At 36.7% G+C, this 17816-nt stretch overlaps 1 protein-coding gene across 1 annotated transcript in view; it reads left to right on the top strand.

The window, feature by feature from the left end:
* The window catches only part of NXPH1 (neurexophilin 1), a 908922-nt gene that overhangs the window by 27828 nt on the left and 863278 nt on the right, over positions 1-17816 (top strand). The gene's annotated exons all lie outside the window — the stretch shown is intronic.

Below are 17816 nucleotides of genomic sequence, written 5' to 3'. Positions count from 1 at the left end.
TACTTACTTGTATGTTTATTCAAGTGATTAAGAATATAGTGCTTGAATCATTGGTTTCCCTCCTTTGAGAGAGCAATGGATAAGAATAGGGAGAGGAAGGATTTTATTACATTTTCCAAAGTGAAGATTAGCAGAAAGTTTGTGCTAGTGGACATATGAAATAAAATCTCCTTTAAGTTATAATAACATTTAACTTTTTTGCATAGGTAATTAAATGACTGTTGCACTATCTTCTGGTGGCTTATTGGTGGAAAACAAATGCTTTTATTTGTTTAAAGTTTATAGCAGTGCTTTCAGCAACCTTGAGAGGCTAGCATGGCTGGTATAATTATTATCTTCATTTAATGGTATGGAAACAGAGGCATTTGCCACAGTTCCTGGCTCATTGAGGGTCTTAAAGTAATGTTCTTGAATGAGTGAACAGGTGAACAAAAGGTTGAATGAGTAAATGAAACAGGTAAATAACTAGTTCTAGATGGGTTAGTAATTGACTTAATCTAACCAAGTTTTCTAATGTTCTGTTAGTTCTCTCTCAAAGAATCTTCAGAATGCAGGCTTACACTTCTGCTATAAATATTTTCTTCAGAGTTTTGCTGATGAATTGAAGTTTCATAACAAAAAGAAAGCAGATGGCTTTTGGGAGGGGCTTATACTTGCTCTTTGAACTGTGTTTCTGTTTTGCTTGTTTATGCAGAGTGTGCATGAAGGTTGCCAGAGCCTTAATTTCAAACTGCATCATTTAATAAAGTACAATAAGGAGAATTAAGAAGAAAGGCTGCAGGGGGAACATCGTGCTTATTATCTCTGAAATGAGAGGACTATTTTTTCTCCCATCAGTTGCCAATGATGGGGTTTTTGTCTCCTTGCGTCCGGGCACAATTGTGATATTCAATGAGAGGAGTGTGAAGTGTCATTTCAAAGCCAAACATTCAATTCCTCCTAATTCACAAGGGAGAGAAGGATCAAGTTGTGCAGCTGGGAGGTGATGTTTCTTCCCAGCAGCTGTCATTGAAGAGACACGTGCAAACCATAGAAGTCATTTGTCACAGAACCCATCCAGAATTTGCTATGCGTATCTCTCTTGCTAACGTGACATGAAATAGTGAAGCTTTCAAAATCAAGTACGGAGACTTCGTTGTGTTGACATGGGCAAAATGAAATGGAGAGCCGAGGCAATTATGTGGATAAATCAGGCCAAAAATATCCAACCATTGAGAGGAAAGTTCTTTTTGCCCGAATTATTCAGAGCGACTGCCTGTGTTCATCAATTTATCAGGATAATGAATTTTATCCTATACTTTACTTTCTCACTACAGATATATCTTTAGTCTATGAATTTGAATGACTCTGTGATATTTTATTTCACTGGAAATTATAATAGGAGTTGAATGAGCAAGCACTATGTTAAAAGATCGCTACTGCAGCTATGATAATGGGCCAAGAGAATTTAAACTTCATTATTCAACAGCTAGCAGATATGGCTATTGGAATGGGGGTAGAGAGGGAGGTATGAAATCTGTTGAGAATCAAACGCTTGCAACTAATCTTTCTCTCGTATTTAGCATCCCATTATCCTAAAATACCTTGGTCCATAGCTCCTGGCTGCTTTTTTGGTCATTTGACAATTGGTTAAATGAGTCCAAAAATTTCACCAGATTTCATATAAATAATAATATATTATTATATTATACACACAATTGTATCCCTTTGTGTATTTTTAATATCCCTTATTTATATACAAAGAGATAATTATTTCAAATACATGAAGGATCAGCAAGGTCAGTTCTTATGTCTGCCCATGCACTGGCTTTGAGCTTCTTGCCTAGAATCCTCAGTATGCTGTGCCCTTCAGAAATCCTTTCTATTTCTTCACACTTCCAGAGCTACTAGAATCATGCTCAAGAGGCCTGGAGTCTCCCCAGGGGCACTGAAAAGCTTGGAGCACCTAGCTACCTGGGTGATCTGGTCTCTGCCAGAGTTTCCTGTTTATCAGGGACAACTTGCCACTCAGAAGTTACAAATAAATGCCTAATATTGACAGCCTTTTAAATTTTTTGTCACATGCCCTCTTCCCCAAATTCATAGGTTGAAGACCTAACCCCAATGTGATGGTATTTGAAGATGGGGCCTTTGGGGCATAATACAGATAATAAAGCTGTAATCCAATAGGACTAGTGCCCTTATAAGCAGACGGAAAGATACTGGAGCTCACTGGCTCTCTTCTCTCTCTGCTGTGTGAGCGCAGCGAGAGGCCATTCACAAGACAGGAAGAGAGCTTTCACCAGAAACCAGCCCTGCTGGTACCTTGATCTTAGACTTCTAGTCACTGAGACTGTGAGAAAACAAATTTCTGTTGTTCATGCTATCCAATCTATCATATATTGTTATAGCAGCCTGAGCATACTAATGCAGACTAATGTTTTTATGTCCTTTTATACTTTAACATTATTTTAGAATAAAAAATATGTACACACACATAATACATAAATACGTTCAGAGATGGTATTATAACCAATGGTTAAGATTAGAAATTGGACATTACTGTTGGACATTAGAGTTATAACAGAATTGTAATTGTGAGTTACATACATAAATAAACAATTTTTGTGGCTACATTTAAAACCAAAAAAAAAATAAATAAATTTAACAATATTTTACATTTAATCCAATATATCTAGAATGTTGTCATTTCCACCATGTGATCAATTTAAAATTACTCGAGATAATTTACATTCTTTTTATATTTCAAGTCTTTGAAATCTGTGTTTATTTTATATATACAACACATTTCAATTTTGACTGGCCACATTTCAAGTGCCATGGCTACCATATTGAACAGAGCAGGTTGAGATCCAGGGCTTTCAGTTCTGGGTTTGGGTTGGGTCTCTGTGCCTTATTTGCCCAAAAAAATCTTTGGGTAATTTAATTAGTCCTTTAAACTCTGGGTTCCATATGTTTAAAATGGAAGTAATAGGAATATCTACATTATAGTGTTGTCATGGCCCCTAAGAGATAAGCTATGTATAGCATGAACACTGCATGGTGGATAATACTCAATAAATGCTGGTGAAAATTATTTTTGTAGTCATAGAATATGTACCCTTACTTTTCAATAAATACTGACCTGTATATTTGAAATGTTTTTCCCACCTAATAATATCTTTCCATAAAGTCTAAGTTTATAGACACATGCTAGAAAGTGAAATGTGTTACCAACAAGGGTCATGTCATCTCATTGCAATGCAGTGTGTGTATGTGTGTGTGTGTGTGTATGTGTGTATGTTTCTGACTACGTTTTGAGAAAAGCACACAGGTGAGAACATGCTATCACAAAAATCTTCCATGTCTGAGAGATGCCTTTATGCCTTTATTGAACTGAATTCCAAGGTATAATGGGTTGCTTTATGTTGTGAGCTCAGGAAAGTAGTTGTAATGGTGTGAATGATGAAGCATTTTTTAATTTCTTAGTTGACATGCACCATATTACTCCAACCATTGCTGAATTAAATAGCCATTTCATTTATTGACAATCTCAGCAAAAAGGCCAGAAAAATCAATTCTGAACATGAATTATGGCATTTCTTTGAATATCAACCATTTCTATTGTTTCTCAAATCTGCACTATGGTATCCTCTGTTTCTGAGTGGTAGGTTATTAATGAATTCTGGTTGCACCTTTCAGGTGCTTGTTATAATTTTTGTCAGAAAGATAATAGCAGTTCCTGGCACAATAACCTTTCCAACAATCTGTAACTTAATTTGCTGACAATTCCTATCCTCAGTTCTTGTAGCTAGAGGAGAAGAGGTGATGTGGAAATGTCGATCAAGGGACAAAGATGATCAAAAAAAGTTTAAATAAATAAATGATTAAAATGCTGGTATCTTCCCACATGATGAAGATATTGACAAGAAAAGGAAACAGTATACTATGAAGGCATTTTTCATGAAATGACTATAATGGGATTGGAGAAGAGAAAATCATATGAACCTACTTGAGTTCATTATAGTCTGAATATTGACCTTTGGTATTTGTCTTCACATGTCCTGGTTCCTGTCCTCATTCTCTGTCAAGAACAGCAGCAAATCAATATGGCGCTCTTTTGTGCAGACCTGAACTGGCTTAAAACTATGTGTTTTAAAAAATTAAACTGTTAAATTCATCATTGTTAAGTGTATCCAGTGGAAGCTAATACCACTGTGATTTCTACCACCACCTGGTTAAAATTACTAGAACAAACTCCTTGAGTCAGACATTTTACGTTGTTCTTTTTCTCACATCCCCAACAGAATTGTATCCCAATGAAATACATACATTTTTGAAAGTTTTAAAAAATTAATTATCCTATCACATTTCTCTGCTACCAAAATGTTTATAAATTGAAATTACTTAAAAAAATAATTTTGTAAAGTTCTGAGTTAAAATGTTATCCTCTATGGAATTATAACATTTTTATTAACTAAAACTTTATAAAACCAAAGTAAACATTAAATTTTTGTACATATTATTGCAAAACATAAAAAAAATTAAGAACTTATTTCTTAATGAGAAGAAATGTGTCTCTGTGTGTGTCTCATGGGAAGGGGAACTTAGGGTGTCTTAATGCGGGAATGCTTCTTGGAGAGCAACATTTCAAATTATCCCCGGAAACAATGCACCATAAGGAGGTGTGCTTTTCTTCTGCAAAATGGTAAAAGAGTGACTGTGAAAAGGAAATGGGGTAGGGAAAGGAAAACTGAATAGATAAAACTGCAGGTGTATTCTGCTGCAGATCTGTTTTAGGAAAGAACATACTGTATGTAGAAGCTGAGGATCCGAGCAGGAAACTTGAGTTCCTTAAAATGTGCCTATGTTTCCCTTTGGAGTAATCTTAAATCCCCAGGGGTCAGCAGTCTCTTTTGGAAGACTTGGATTATAACTTTCCCATAATTCTTTGTAGAGCATTGACAAATGGAAAGAGTTTTTAAAAAAAGAAACACTTTCAAGCTCTCCATCACGCTGTAGGTTAGGGGCTGTGTTTAACAAGGAGCAAGTTCAGTCAGTGTGGCATGCTGGAAATGCCCTGGGTTTTGGGGGGCTGGCTTTGATTTGCTGTTTTGTTACTCATTAAAAACAAAACTACCAGTTTCATCATTAGTGAAATTGGGATATCTGTAAATAGATGTTAGTGTTGCTGTAAAGATTCAATGAAATAACATAGTTAAATCACCTGGTTCATAAAACTGAGTAGGTGCTAAATGAACAACATTTTTTTAAAAATGTGTATACATGTCCAGTATTTACTTTCAGCAAAATTCTTCAGAGGAAGGATTGGGTCAGAAAGGCCTCAAGACTGGTCTCAGATACACCCACAGTGGTAACCAGGTATTTACCTGCTGACTCAGGGATAATCTCACTTGTCATTTTTCAAGAAAAGGGGAAGAAACAACAAATTACTGCTTTTCCAAACTCGGCTTGGAAAATTGTAGGAATTTTCTTAGCCACCTGCCAGCATCAGATGATATATGCAAAAGCCACTCAGAGAGAAGGCTTCTTATTCCAGACACTTATCAGCTGAATACAATGCCCAACAAACAGCTAGAAGTTTTCATTTCACCAGAGAAGAGCTCCTGCTTTGAAAGGTTTTTTCAAAGTTTCCATGACAAAATACCCTTTCTCAGTCTCTGCACCAGTGAGCTGCTTTGTGTTTCTAGCGCAGCTAAGCAATTAAAAGAAGATGAATAGATGTATTCCGGCATGTGTGATAACAAATGGCATACTTAAGGTGACAAGGTTTTCTGTGTTAACTGGCTTTGCAGTCACTTGCAAGTTTTTGAAAAATATTCTCTTTTATCAGGAGTTTTTTCCTGCTTAATCTCAGCTTAAAGGCTATTTTTTCTCAAAGCAAATTGGAGGAGGACTTTTCAAGTCATCTTTGATGGGACAAAATATATGTACATATTCCCTCTGTGCAGAGGAGCTGCTGCTTTTTTTTTTTTATGACGGCTCAAGATTGACTAAAGTTTTAAGCATCAAGCTGTTCACCATTACAAAAGATGCTCATCTTGGCAACAAATGAGACTGCTGCAGGAAGCTGAGGTGGTCCGTTTAAATTGCTTCTCTGTGGCTCACGGTTTTTGTTAAGGTCAGTGCAAACTAGGGAGGCTCTCCATGGATCTTGGACTCATGATGCTTTTGAATGTAGATTATTTGCAGGAGCAGGGAATAATGGTAATTTAGATATCATTTTGATTGTAAATTGATGGAAAGAGAAGCAGATGGCATTAAAGCCCTTTTAATTTAACCTTTGGTCCTCATCAGGTCTGTTTTATTTTTTCTTGCCTTGGGAAAATTCACCTACCCTGGACTTCAGTTAGGATCTCTCTAGTTACATGAATTTATGTTTATTAAATCTGGTAATTAGAATAATAGAGCATACTAACCTCCTGCTCACTTATGTGCTGTTTTACAGCTTCAGGAAACAGGCAGTGTGGTATAAGGTAACATATACAAACTTAGAGGAAAAGTGGATCTGGACTCAGGTTCTAACTCTGATGCTTTTGGCTCTGTGACCTTGGGCAAGCTACTTGACTTTGTTTAGCTACAAGTTGCAAATGTAAAATGAGGCCCTGGGATCTCTCGTATTCCCTAAGGGTGGTAATATGGCCTTGTGGTTAAGAAGCTGTCTTTGCCATCAGATAGACCTGGATTTGATAGACCTCTTCTACTTCGAAACTGTGAAACCCTGGGAATTTTATTAAATCTTCCTAGGCTTGCTTTTTTCCTTACTTAAAAAAATTTTTTTTAATGTTAAAATAGTAGTAACTACCTTGTAGGATTGTTGTGAGGATTAAAAGTTATAATGCATATCCTTGATAAAGAGTAGTTAATGTTAGCTGAAAACTCCTACCCTAAAAAAATTATGTACCATTGTAAGTTCCTTAATAAAGACTCAAATCATAAAACATTGAAAAGGAACTCAGATTATAATCTAAAGTTCTCATTTTGTAGATGGAAAAAAACCAAAACAAACACCTAATGGAGACTGTGACGTGCTCCAAATCCAATATCGCATACCTGACTCCAGCTCCTTCCATAACATGAGTGCATGGGGCACACTCCACAAGTAAACATGCTGTTCACACCAAGAAATTCCCAATGTAGTATTTCACCCCCAAGTCAGTGAACTCACCAAGAACAACCTCTTTGTAGGGGAAAAAGAAATCTCTGTGATCACTGTATTCTCTTTCCTACCTAAAATAGCAATTTTTTTCCATGAGGAAACAAAGAAATGGATAAGGTAGAGGGTAAGATAGAGGATTTAACTTTCAGCAGAAGAGTTGAGACATTCATCAGGATAGTCCTTTGTCCATAAGAATATGGGAGTAAAATCTCTGAGGGGGAAATGAGACAGGAAGGAAGGGGTCAGGACATAGCCATTCAAGGAATGACACAGCAGTTAGCACCAAGATAGTGGAGAATTCAACTCCCAACAGACCTTGAGCCCTAAGATGGCAGAAGACTTGATTTTCAGTAGACCTTGAGCTTCATTATATGCTCACTGTAATATATTAGCATGGTAAATGACACACCCATGTTCCCCATGACAGTTCTGAGGCTAACCATAAAAAGTCAAAAAGTGGACGGTGGCCTAGTCATCAACAGCAAAGAGACAGAGTCCTTTGTCTAGTGAGAATCCATCTGTGCCTTTCAGTAAATGAAAAAAAAAATCTGCAGACCACTTATAAAAGTTGTCATAGATTTTTACACTGAATGTAAATTTTGTATTCTTGTTCTCATCCTTTCCATAGAAGGTATTTCCAACCTTCTCCAACCACGAGTCTTTCAAGAATTATTTTTATTGTACTTGCACAGAAACATTTTGTTCCTTAGTTTCATTTTAGACACTTCATTCGACTGAAACTAACTAGGGTTCCCAATGGAGGAAAGGAAAAATGTGAAAATTCAACCATGAAACAAATACGTATTTTATGACCTGCACTTTGTGACATTACCTTGCTGTGTATCCTGGCTAGATGGTGCCCTTAGACATAATGAATCTTACTGTCTGATAGACTGCTTGAAGAGGTTAGAGCACTTCCCAGCTATTTAAAACTCTAAAGTGGGAACATTAAATGACAGAATGCCTTCTAGTGTTGTTACGGCCTGCATGGTAAACACATTTTGCTATTTCACAGTTCTCTGCATGGTCTCTTTTAAAGATATCACTTCCACTGTTCCCCTCACTCCCTACTCTTTTCTTCTTACAGTGGAAAAGAACCTTATGCAAAGGCATAGAGAACAAATACTGTGCAGGATTTATCTACAAAACATGTTGAGGCTAGAGCTGTAATGTTTACCTATATTCTCCAATCTCCATCTGAATAAATAAAGTGGTATCGTGGGACAGGCTGCTCTACAGATAACGTGTTTCAAACTCATTCAGCCTGAGAAATTTCAACTGATACAGTTTGCCTATCAAATGGATTTAAAGTTGTATTGTCACTAGGCTGCTTTCCACGGTGATTGCTTCTGCTCTGCGGTTCCATGCCTCAATAGACGGTTTGATTGTATATATCTGCTGCTTTGTTCATATGATTCTGTTTGTAATAGTCTGTAATGCACAACCCTGCTCTCCAGTAATAAAGCAGAACATAACCCCTTCCGTGATTTTAACTAAGGAGTTTATCTGTTTCTAGTGCTATTTTCTGAGAGTAAATGAGAATACCCTTTTTGCTGATGACTCTTTCTTTTCGTCTTTCTCTCCCTCCGTGTCCCCCGCCCCCACTCCCTTCTTCCTTTCTTTCTTTGATCTATGCATCCTTTCACAATTTGGGTTTGATGAATATTTCTGCTGAATTTTTGTGAAGAGAAGATAAGTTATCAATGCATTTTCTCCTTGTTAATGGCTTCAGTGGTCTATCATTTATTATCTGAGTGCTGTGTGCCTTGAATAGACAGTGGAGCAGATGAAGTAGACTTTCACTTGGTGATCTGCCCCCAACTGTCAGGGAATAGTCTTAGATCTTTGATCGAAATCAAGGACTGTCATTTGCCTCATACTTTGCTGGTTTCAGGAAGGAGGCCAGGATTATTTTCCCTTGGAAAGAGAATCAGCTATATTTCCTTAAGATGCCTAGATTTCACTCTCAAGCTCAATTATCTATAAAAAGAGCTTTTATAGCAAAGAGACTTCACCACAGAGAAATGATGTTAAGTCAAATGGAATATAAAGAAAACCATATTCCAAATTCCGTCTGATAAGTAATTTAATATTAACTGAAATCTGCAGTTGCAGAATATAAAAAAGAAATAAAAAATAACTCTACTGCTTTCTCAAGGGAACGATTACTCAGCTGCCTTGCTAAAGTTGGCCCCTGTGTCCTTTCCACAAAATCACCCTCTTAAGCACTCTCTCTGACTAAAATCCTTAAAATGTCAATATAGGCATTACAATTTTATTAAATTTGATGCTGACTCAAAATGACTAGGTGTAGAACGCCATTGAATTTCAAACTGACCTTGACATATGGAGGAAATGGGCAGCTATAAACAAGTTGAGCTGGTCTAGATAAAAGGTGAAGAAGAAAAACTATATGTACAGAGACCAGAGGGGAGAGAATTGCAGGTGCACAAACTGAGCAGAAAACAGGTCAGGAGACGTATAACCACTTCATTCCAGATTCTCCTTAAATATTACCTTCTCAGTGGAAACTTCTCTGAACATCTAATTAAATATAGAACACTTCATCACTCTCTATCCCTCATTCTGCTTTATTTTTCAATATATAACTGTTATTACATATATTAAATGCCCATTATAATATATGTTAGACATACTAAATAGATATTAGATTTATATTATAAATATAGCTATTTGAAAATGTGATTATTATCTGAATTTCCCACTGTAGTATAAGCTCAATGAAATCAATAACTTTGGTTCACTGCTATAGACTCAGCACCTAACATAGTACCTGGCACTAAAAAAATATTTGTTGAAACAAAAAATTAAAACATGGAAATATATATTGGTTTTGTTAAAATGAGGTTGGAAAGTTTAATTAGGAGCATGGATTGCTAGTAATTCTCCTAGTCACTCAATATTTTTTTTTGGTTGTGTGTGAAAACCATGTTCTATTTGGTACACAATGGTGATAATAGGAACTTGCCACAGATCTTGAAAAGATAGATGAAAAATACACATAGTTCAGCCCTTGCAAGAATTTCCTATGGGGTCTGTTACATTTGGGAAAGTCAAGTTCTACTATCTCTCTTAGGGAGGAAAATATAACCGGAGTATGAGATTTAATAGTTCTTACTGAATAGTAGATAACATTTCTGTAGTGCCAAGCGGTGTTTCAGGTACTTTACATTCATTAGCTCTTTTGATCCTTAAAACAACCCCGAGGTAGGTTTTGTCATTAGCCCTGTGGTATAACGAAGACTTTAGCTGACCCTTTTTCCTGGTTCTTGGGAGGGAGTCTAAATCCTTGGAATTTTCTCGGTGAGAGGAGTGTTGCTATTCACGGTGGCCCCTGAGAGTTGATGCTAATGAGATGACTCATGGAGGGTCCCTAGTGAGTTTCAAGATAGGTGCTGACTATGCCAGAAAGACTAACCATGTGATTAGAGGGTTAGGTCTTTGAGGTGGGTGGGGATTGAGTTCAACCATGTGGCCAGTGTTGCAGCCAGTCATGCCTTCACAATGAAACCCTAATGAAAACTCTGGACACTGAAGATTGGGGGAACCCGAGGATGTGTCCTGTCTCTGTAGGGAGAAGACATGGAAAATTTGTGTTTGGAATCCTCCCAGACCATGCCCTATGTGTTTCTTCTTTTCACTGGTTCTGAGTCATATTCTTTTGCTATAATACAACTGTAATAGTATAGCACTTCCCTGAGTTCTATAAGATGTGTTAGCAAATTATTAAATTTAGTAGTGGGAACTCCCAAATTTGTAGCCAGTTGGTCAGAAGTGCAGGTGGCCTGGGAGCCCCTGAGTTTATGGTTGGTGTTTGAAGTGAGAACTGTCTTGTGGAGGCCTGAGTCCTTGTGAAGTTCCACCTAACTCCAAGCAGTTAGTGTCAGAATTGCAAGGTAGTCTCACTTTACTGGTGGAGAAATGGAGGTATGCAGAAATAAAATAATTTGCCCAAACTCTCACTGCTAGCAAGTGGCAGCCTTAGAAATTAAATTCAGGCTATCCACCTACAAAAAAAAACTACTCTTAATCATTATGTTATTTTCTCACTTAATCAAAGAACTCTTTTTAGTTTTCAGTAGGAGTAGGATTGGAATGAATCAAGTAGGATTTATTACCCTGTCCACAGTTTGATTTTGAACTTCTGGCATCCACAACTGTGAGAGAATAAATTTCTATCATTTTAAGCCACCCAGTTTGTGGTAATTTGTTATAACTGCACTGGGAAACTAATACAGTATCTCAAATTTAATATGACCAAAACAGAAGCCTGGATCTGTCCTCATCCAAAACTTGTTTCCCCTTAGTCTTGCTTTCTCAGCAAATGACAACCTTATCCATCCAGTTGCTAAAACCAGAACTTGAGGAATCATCCTTGATTCCTCTTTCCCTTTCCTCCCACCTCTCATCCTCTAACAGGATTTAAAAACCTCTCTGTTGCCTTTATTCTACCAGATCTACCTTTCTCACCTCCATTGCTCTCCAGCTGCACTGTTACTGGACTGGTCAGAGCCACTGTCTCTCTGGCCTGGACTACAGTGACAACTTCCCTGGGTTCCTTCCTTACGTTCTTGCCCCTCCACACTTAGAATGAAATCCAAACTTCTTACCTGGTTTGCCAAACCCTGCCTGACTTGGCCCATGCCTACCCATCTGAATTCGCCTCACCTCAGTGTCACTCACTGTGCTTTAGCCATACAGATGCTCTTTGTTTCTCAGATAGACCAACTCAGCTTACCTTAGGCCTTTGCACTAGTTGTTTCCTCTGCCTGGAATGCACTTCTGCCTGCTCTTAATGCAAGTTTCTTCTTGTACATTAAATCTCAACTTCAGTATCACCTCCTCTGAGAGGCCTCCACTGACCTGGTTTAGCCAAACTTCCCAGTGTTTATCCTCTGTCACATTAGCCTATTAAAATTCCTTGCACTGCACCCACCATTATCTAACATTTTTTGTCTTTATTTGTCTACTGTCCCTTACTAGAATATAAGCTCTATGAGACTAGAGCTTGACTGGCTGACCACTGCTTTGCCAATGCTGGAGCAGTCTTTGGCATTTAAGAGGAGCTCAGCAAATGTTTGTTAGATGAATAACTCCCATTCTCTCCACCCCTTGCAAAACCATTTAAAAAATATTGACACAGGTATAGAGCCTAGAAGATTTGGGCAAATCTGCAAGGCAGGGTGAACAATTATCTTATATGCTCCCTTTTTCTTTATGAGCGTTCCTTATACACTGTAGTTGCCTTGCTGGGGTTGTAAAGTTCTTCCTGATGTTGGCCTATGTTTAACACCTAATTGGGATGATTACATGTCAAGGAAAAAAATTACATATTTATTTTGCAATAAAATGTATAGAAGCTCTAAAGTTGTTAATACTGGGGGGTGGAATCATTGTAAAAAGTAGATAAATACATATACTGCTTAGTGGTACCTATAAGCCATTAAGACCTATTGAAGCATGCCTCATTTCATTATTTTAAATCACTACACACCCTGAAAACAATTTTTACAGTTCATTGATAGTTTTAGAAATTTTTATTGTCATTAGAAAACAATGAAAGGCAAATCATTAAATTTCTGGAAAAAGTTTACCTTTTGGAAAAGCATTTATGATTGTCCTCACTCTTTTTAAAATATAAATTTCCATTCAATATCTAACAATACTTTCAGAAGTTGAATTTTAGGTTGATGTGAAAATGCTTGATAAAATTCATATAGTATCTTAGTGTAGGCAATATCCTAATAAGTAATATGCTGACACAAAAATGCCTGATTTCATATGGTCTTAGCTCAGAGAAACATTTTAAAATGGGTGAAACAAAACTCAGTATTTTGAGCCAAGTGAAAATTATATGAAATTCAAATTTCAGTGTCCATAAACAAAGTCATGCTTGTTGATTTATGTACTGTCTCTGGCTGCTTTCCCATTACAGTGACACCACTGGGGAGTTGTGACAGAGACCACATGGCCTACAAAGCCTAGCTGTTTATTACCTGGCCTTTTATAGAAAAAGTTTGCTGACCCCTCTCCTAACATGTAAAAGTATTTGAATAATAATTTTACCTCTTTGTTCATTTTAACCATCTAATTAGACAGCAATGCAGTGTGTTCTAAACTCAAATCAGTATTTTCTTGTATCTGAGAACTGTTGCCATTCAGTATAAGGACAGCAGCACAAACAGATATAAGAAAATGGACTTGCTCACATCAACTGTAACAACATATGTCTCTAGAACCTATTAGTCAAAATATTCTTCCCTAGACCATGAGAACAGAAGATTGTCTTTGTTGAGGCATCTATTTACATTCAGGTACACCCGTCCATCAAACTTCTATTTAAAGTCCTTGGTGTTGTGATGCAAAGATGACTGAAGAAGTCCCTACTCTCTAGGAGTTCCTGATCAAGCAGGAAGTCCACATTTTCATTCTCCAGACAACTCAACCAGTTACTTCTAATTGCTATCGTTGAGGAGAGGCGACAGAAATGCAGAGAGATCAGGCAATTTGTCTAAGACACCCTGAAACATTCGAAATCCCTGTGGGTTTTTTTTTTTTTTGGGTGCAGGTTAATGTAGTAATGAAAGATATACATACACTTTTACAAATAGCACAGTGCTGAGCAAGTATGTTGGACAAAAGAAGAACCTAAAGATGGTCCAGACCTGGCAGGAGAAACCTGACAGGGAAGTCCACTCCAGAACTTCCTGGCCCATGTTACTTCTTTCAACATCTAGCAGATTCCTGTATATGTCCCAGGTTTAACAAGGTTGAGGGTCAAGCATAGGGGACATTGGGAGTAGGAGGGCTTCAGATTGGAGTCTGTCTTTTAGCAAATATATTTCAATGGATCACAGACACCATACTAAGTTCCCCATTAAAAAAAAAAATCTCAAAATAGACTTGGTGGAGCCCTGTAAAGTGTAGTAATATAAGGAAGAACAGGTTGGGTGCTGAGAGAAGCTCTGAAGTCTGACCTTTCTCAGATTTGGATTTAATGACCCACTTTTATTCCAGCTGGAGAATAAATTCAGATAAAAATATATGCTGCTGTCCTGTGGAGCCCACATGTGGCCTTAACAAACGAGCATACTGCCAGAACTCAGAACAACTGGTTTACACATGCACTTACAATCACTTCTCTGGCACCAACTGGAGAAGCAAATCAAAAGAATAAAGGTCTAGACTGTAGACTTTGCCAATGTTAGGAAGTGGCTCCTCCCTCTGGCCTTAGCTATGTATATGAAATTATATATGTATGTAAAATTATATACATGCACACACACTTTTTTTTTCTTTCCCTGAACAATTTGAGAGTTACTTGCAGGCTTGCAGGATTCATGTCATTTCCCCTTTCAACCTGTGTCTTCTAAGAAATGACATTCTAAGAAATGGACATAGCCAAACATTATAATCATATTCAAGATGTCTAACATTAGCATAACACTATGATCTAGTTCTAATTTGCTGTCCATATTCAAAATTTCACAATTGTCCCAATAATGTCTTTCATAGGCTTACATTTTTTTTTCCGAAATTTAAAAATCCAGGATCTAGTCAAGGATCATGTATTGCATTTACTTGTCATACTTTTTTAGGGTCTTTCTAGGAGAGTTCCTAGCCCGATTTGGGGCATTTTTTTTCATTTTTTTAAATTGAAGTATAGTTGATTTACAATGTTTCATTTGTACAACAAAATGATTCAATTATACACACACACATACATATAAATCTATTCTTTTTCAAATTCTATTACATTATAGGTTATTACAAGATATTGAATATAGTTCTCTGTGCTATATACAGTAGGACCTTTTTGGTTATCTATTTTATATATGTTAATCCCAAACTCCTAATTTATCCCTCCCATCCTTTCCCTTTTGGTAACCGTAAGTTTGTTTTCTATGCCTGTGAGACTATTTCTGTTTTGTAAATAAGTTCATTTGTCTCGTTTTTTTCAGATTCCACATATAGGTGATATTATATGATATATGTCTTTTTCTGACTTACTTCACTTAGTAGGATAATCTCTAAGTCCATCCATGTTGCTGCAAATAACATTATTTCATTCCCTTTTATGGCTGAGTAATATTCCATTGTATAGATATACTCCACATCTTCTTTGTGTATTCATCTTTGAGAAGCATTTAAGTTATTTCCACTTCTTGGATATTATGAATAGTGCTGCTATGAACACTGGGATGCATGTATCTTTTTGAATTAGAGTTTTCTCTGAATATATGCCCATGAATGGAATTGCTGAATCATATGGTAACTCTATTTTTAGTTTTTTAAGGAATCTCCATACTGTTCTCCATAGTGGCTGCACCGATTTACATTCCTACCAACAGTGTAGGAGGGTTCTCTTTTCTCCACACCCTCTCCAGCATTTATTATTTATAGACTTTTTGATGCTGGCCATTCTGACTGGTGTGAAGTGATACCTCATTGTAGTTTTTATTTATATTTCTCTAATAATTAGTGATATTGAGCATCTTTCAGTGTGCCTGTTGGCCATCTGGATGTCTTTGGAGAATGATCTATTTAGATCTTCTGTATTTTGAGCATTTTTGAAGAGTCAAGTTTAGTTATTTTGCAGATTATCCTTTAATTGGGACTTGTCTGATTGTTTTACTATAACTCAGGTTTAACATTTTTTTTCAGGAATACTAAAAAGTGATGTGCTCTTCTTAGTACGTTTAATTCAGAGACACATTAGGTCATTTTGTCCTATAATTGGTGATGTTAAGTTTGATCATTTAATTAAGGTGGGATCCATCAGATTTTTCCACTATGAAACATATTTTTTCCTCTTTGAAATCAGTAACTAATTAGTTGGAGTGAGATATTCAGACTTTGTGAATATTTCCTTCTTCAACAATGTTTCACCCATGTTTTGGCACCTATTGTTGATTCTTACCTGAATCAGTTACTAGGGTGATTTGCCAGTGGTGATTTTCTAATTCTTTCAACCCTTCTATATCTATTAGTTAGAATTCTTCTGTGAAGAAGAGCTTTTTCTTCTCTACCCCACTTGAGATATTATTTATTTATGATAATGACACACACATATATAAGCACATAAATGTGTGATATATTTTATATCTATAGAGACTGATGAATTTTTAAAAATTCATTGTGCTATGATTAGTTTCTACCATTTTTCATTATGATACTCAGTTTAATATTGATCCACATTAATTTAGTACTGCTCCTTGGAATCTGAATCTGTGTGGTTGTGACTCTAACCTGAACCAGAGCTCTCCTGAGAAATGTAAAACTATGGCCCTAAAGAGTTGGAAGAGATATTAAGCATTACCTTCTCATGGACAGTAGGAATTGTCTATATTATGTCTTGTGTCCATCTGTGGGAAGTGTCCATCCTATTTGCTTTCTCTGGAATGCCTTTCTTCTCCCCAGTCAAGATGCCTCATGCATGGGATTCATCACACATCTTCTGCTACCTGGTGGTGGTCTGCTGAGCCTGCAAGAAGAGACCAGGCCGACTCAGCCCTTAGACATTCAGAGAACAAAGCAGAACCTGTGCTTTCCAGTACTGTCCACACACCAAATGACAATGCCTAATTAGCAGATCATTTTCTTTGTACGTACGAGTCTTTCATTTAAAAGCTTATGAGTTTTTGTAGGAGGAAAGAGGATATGAAATATTTACTGGTCTCTGTGCTAGCACCTGTCACAAATGCTAAGTTAAACCATGAGTAGCTTTATGAGGTAAACTGTATTATCCTCATTTTACAGATCAGGAAACAGAGAGTTAAATATTCTGTCAAAGTCATGCAGCTTGTAAGTGGTAGAGCCAATATTTGAGCCAAAGTTAACTGACTTTGAAGCCTGTGTTCTCTTCACTCATTACACCGACTCTAAAATGTGCTCATCCGTGTGTGTGTGTGTGTGTGTGTGTGTGAGAGAGAGACAGACAGAAGCAGTGCTATTTATAATGCAAATTATTGGAGGCCTCTCGGAATTCATACTGAAATTAACTAGATTATAAACAATTAAGATATGTTAGAACATAACATTATATACATTTTAAGGTGAATGCTCTTCACTGATACCAGATTTCCTCATTTCCACAATAAATATAAGGGAGGCAGTAGGGTCATGTATTTAAGAGACCCTGGATTTAGTAAAGAGACCTGACTTAAATGTGTGGATCTGGACAAGTCAGTAGGCGTGCTAAGCTTTAGTGTCTCATAGATAGAACGGTAATGCATATATAATATTTGGTTTATGGAACTGTAATCCTTGAGTTAGATAATATATGTAGAATACTTGATTCAGGGCCTGATAGAATTTGTGCTTAATAACTGATGACGATTGCCATTTTTAATTATGAAAGGGGTGAATAGAATCTTTTTAGGTCAGTAAATATTCCTCACATCTGAAGACTTTCTTGACACATATTTTTAGAGAGAAAGTAATGAATTACCCTTGCTTTTTCTCCTACTTAACATTTAAATTAAAGTGTTTCTTAGCCAAACAGTTTCAGAGCCTTAGTAACTGTTAATTAAACAGCCATCTGTGCATGATACATGGAGACTCTTAACTTTTTCTTTTCTCTACTTGTTACTGATCAGAGAGAGTCCTCAGAGACTACCTGACTTGGGAAGAACAA

Source organism: Vicugna pacos, chromosome 7 (assembly GCF_048564905.1).
Source record: "Vicugna pacos chromosome 7, VicPac4, whole genome shotgun sequence".
Taxonomy (NCBI): Eukaryota; Metazoa; Chordata; class Mammalia; order Artiodactyla; family Camelidae; genus Vicugna; species Vicugna pacos.
The sequence above is the reverse complement of the archived record's forward strand: the minus strand, read 5'-3'. Positions and strand labels throughout refer to the sequence as shown.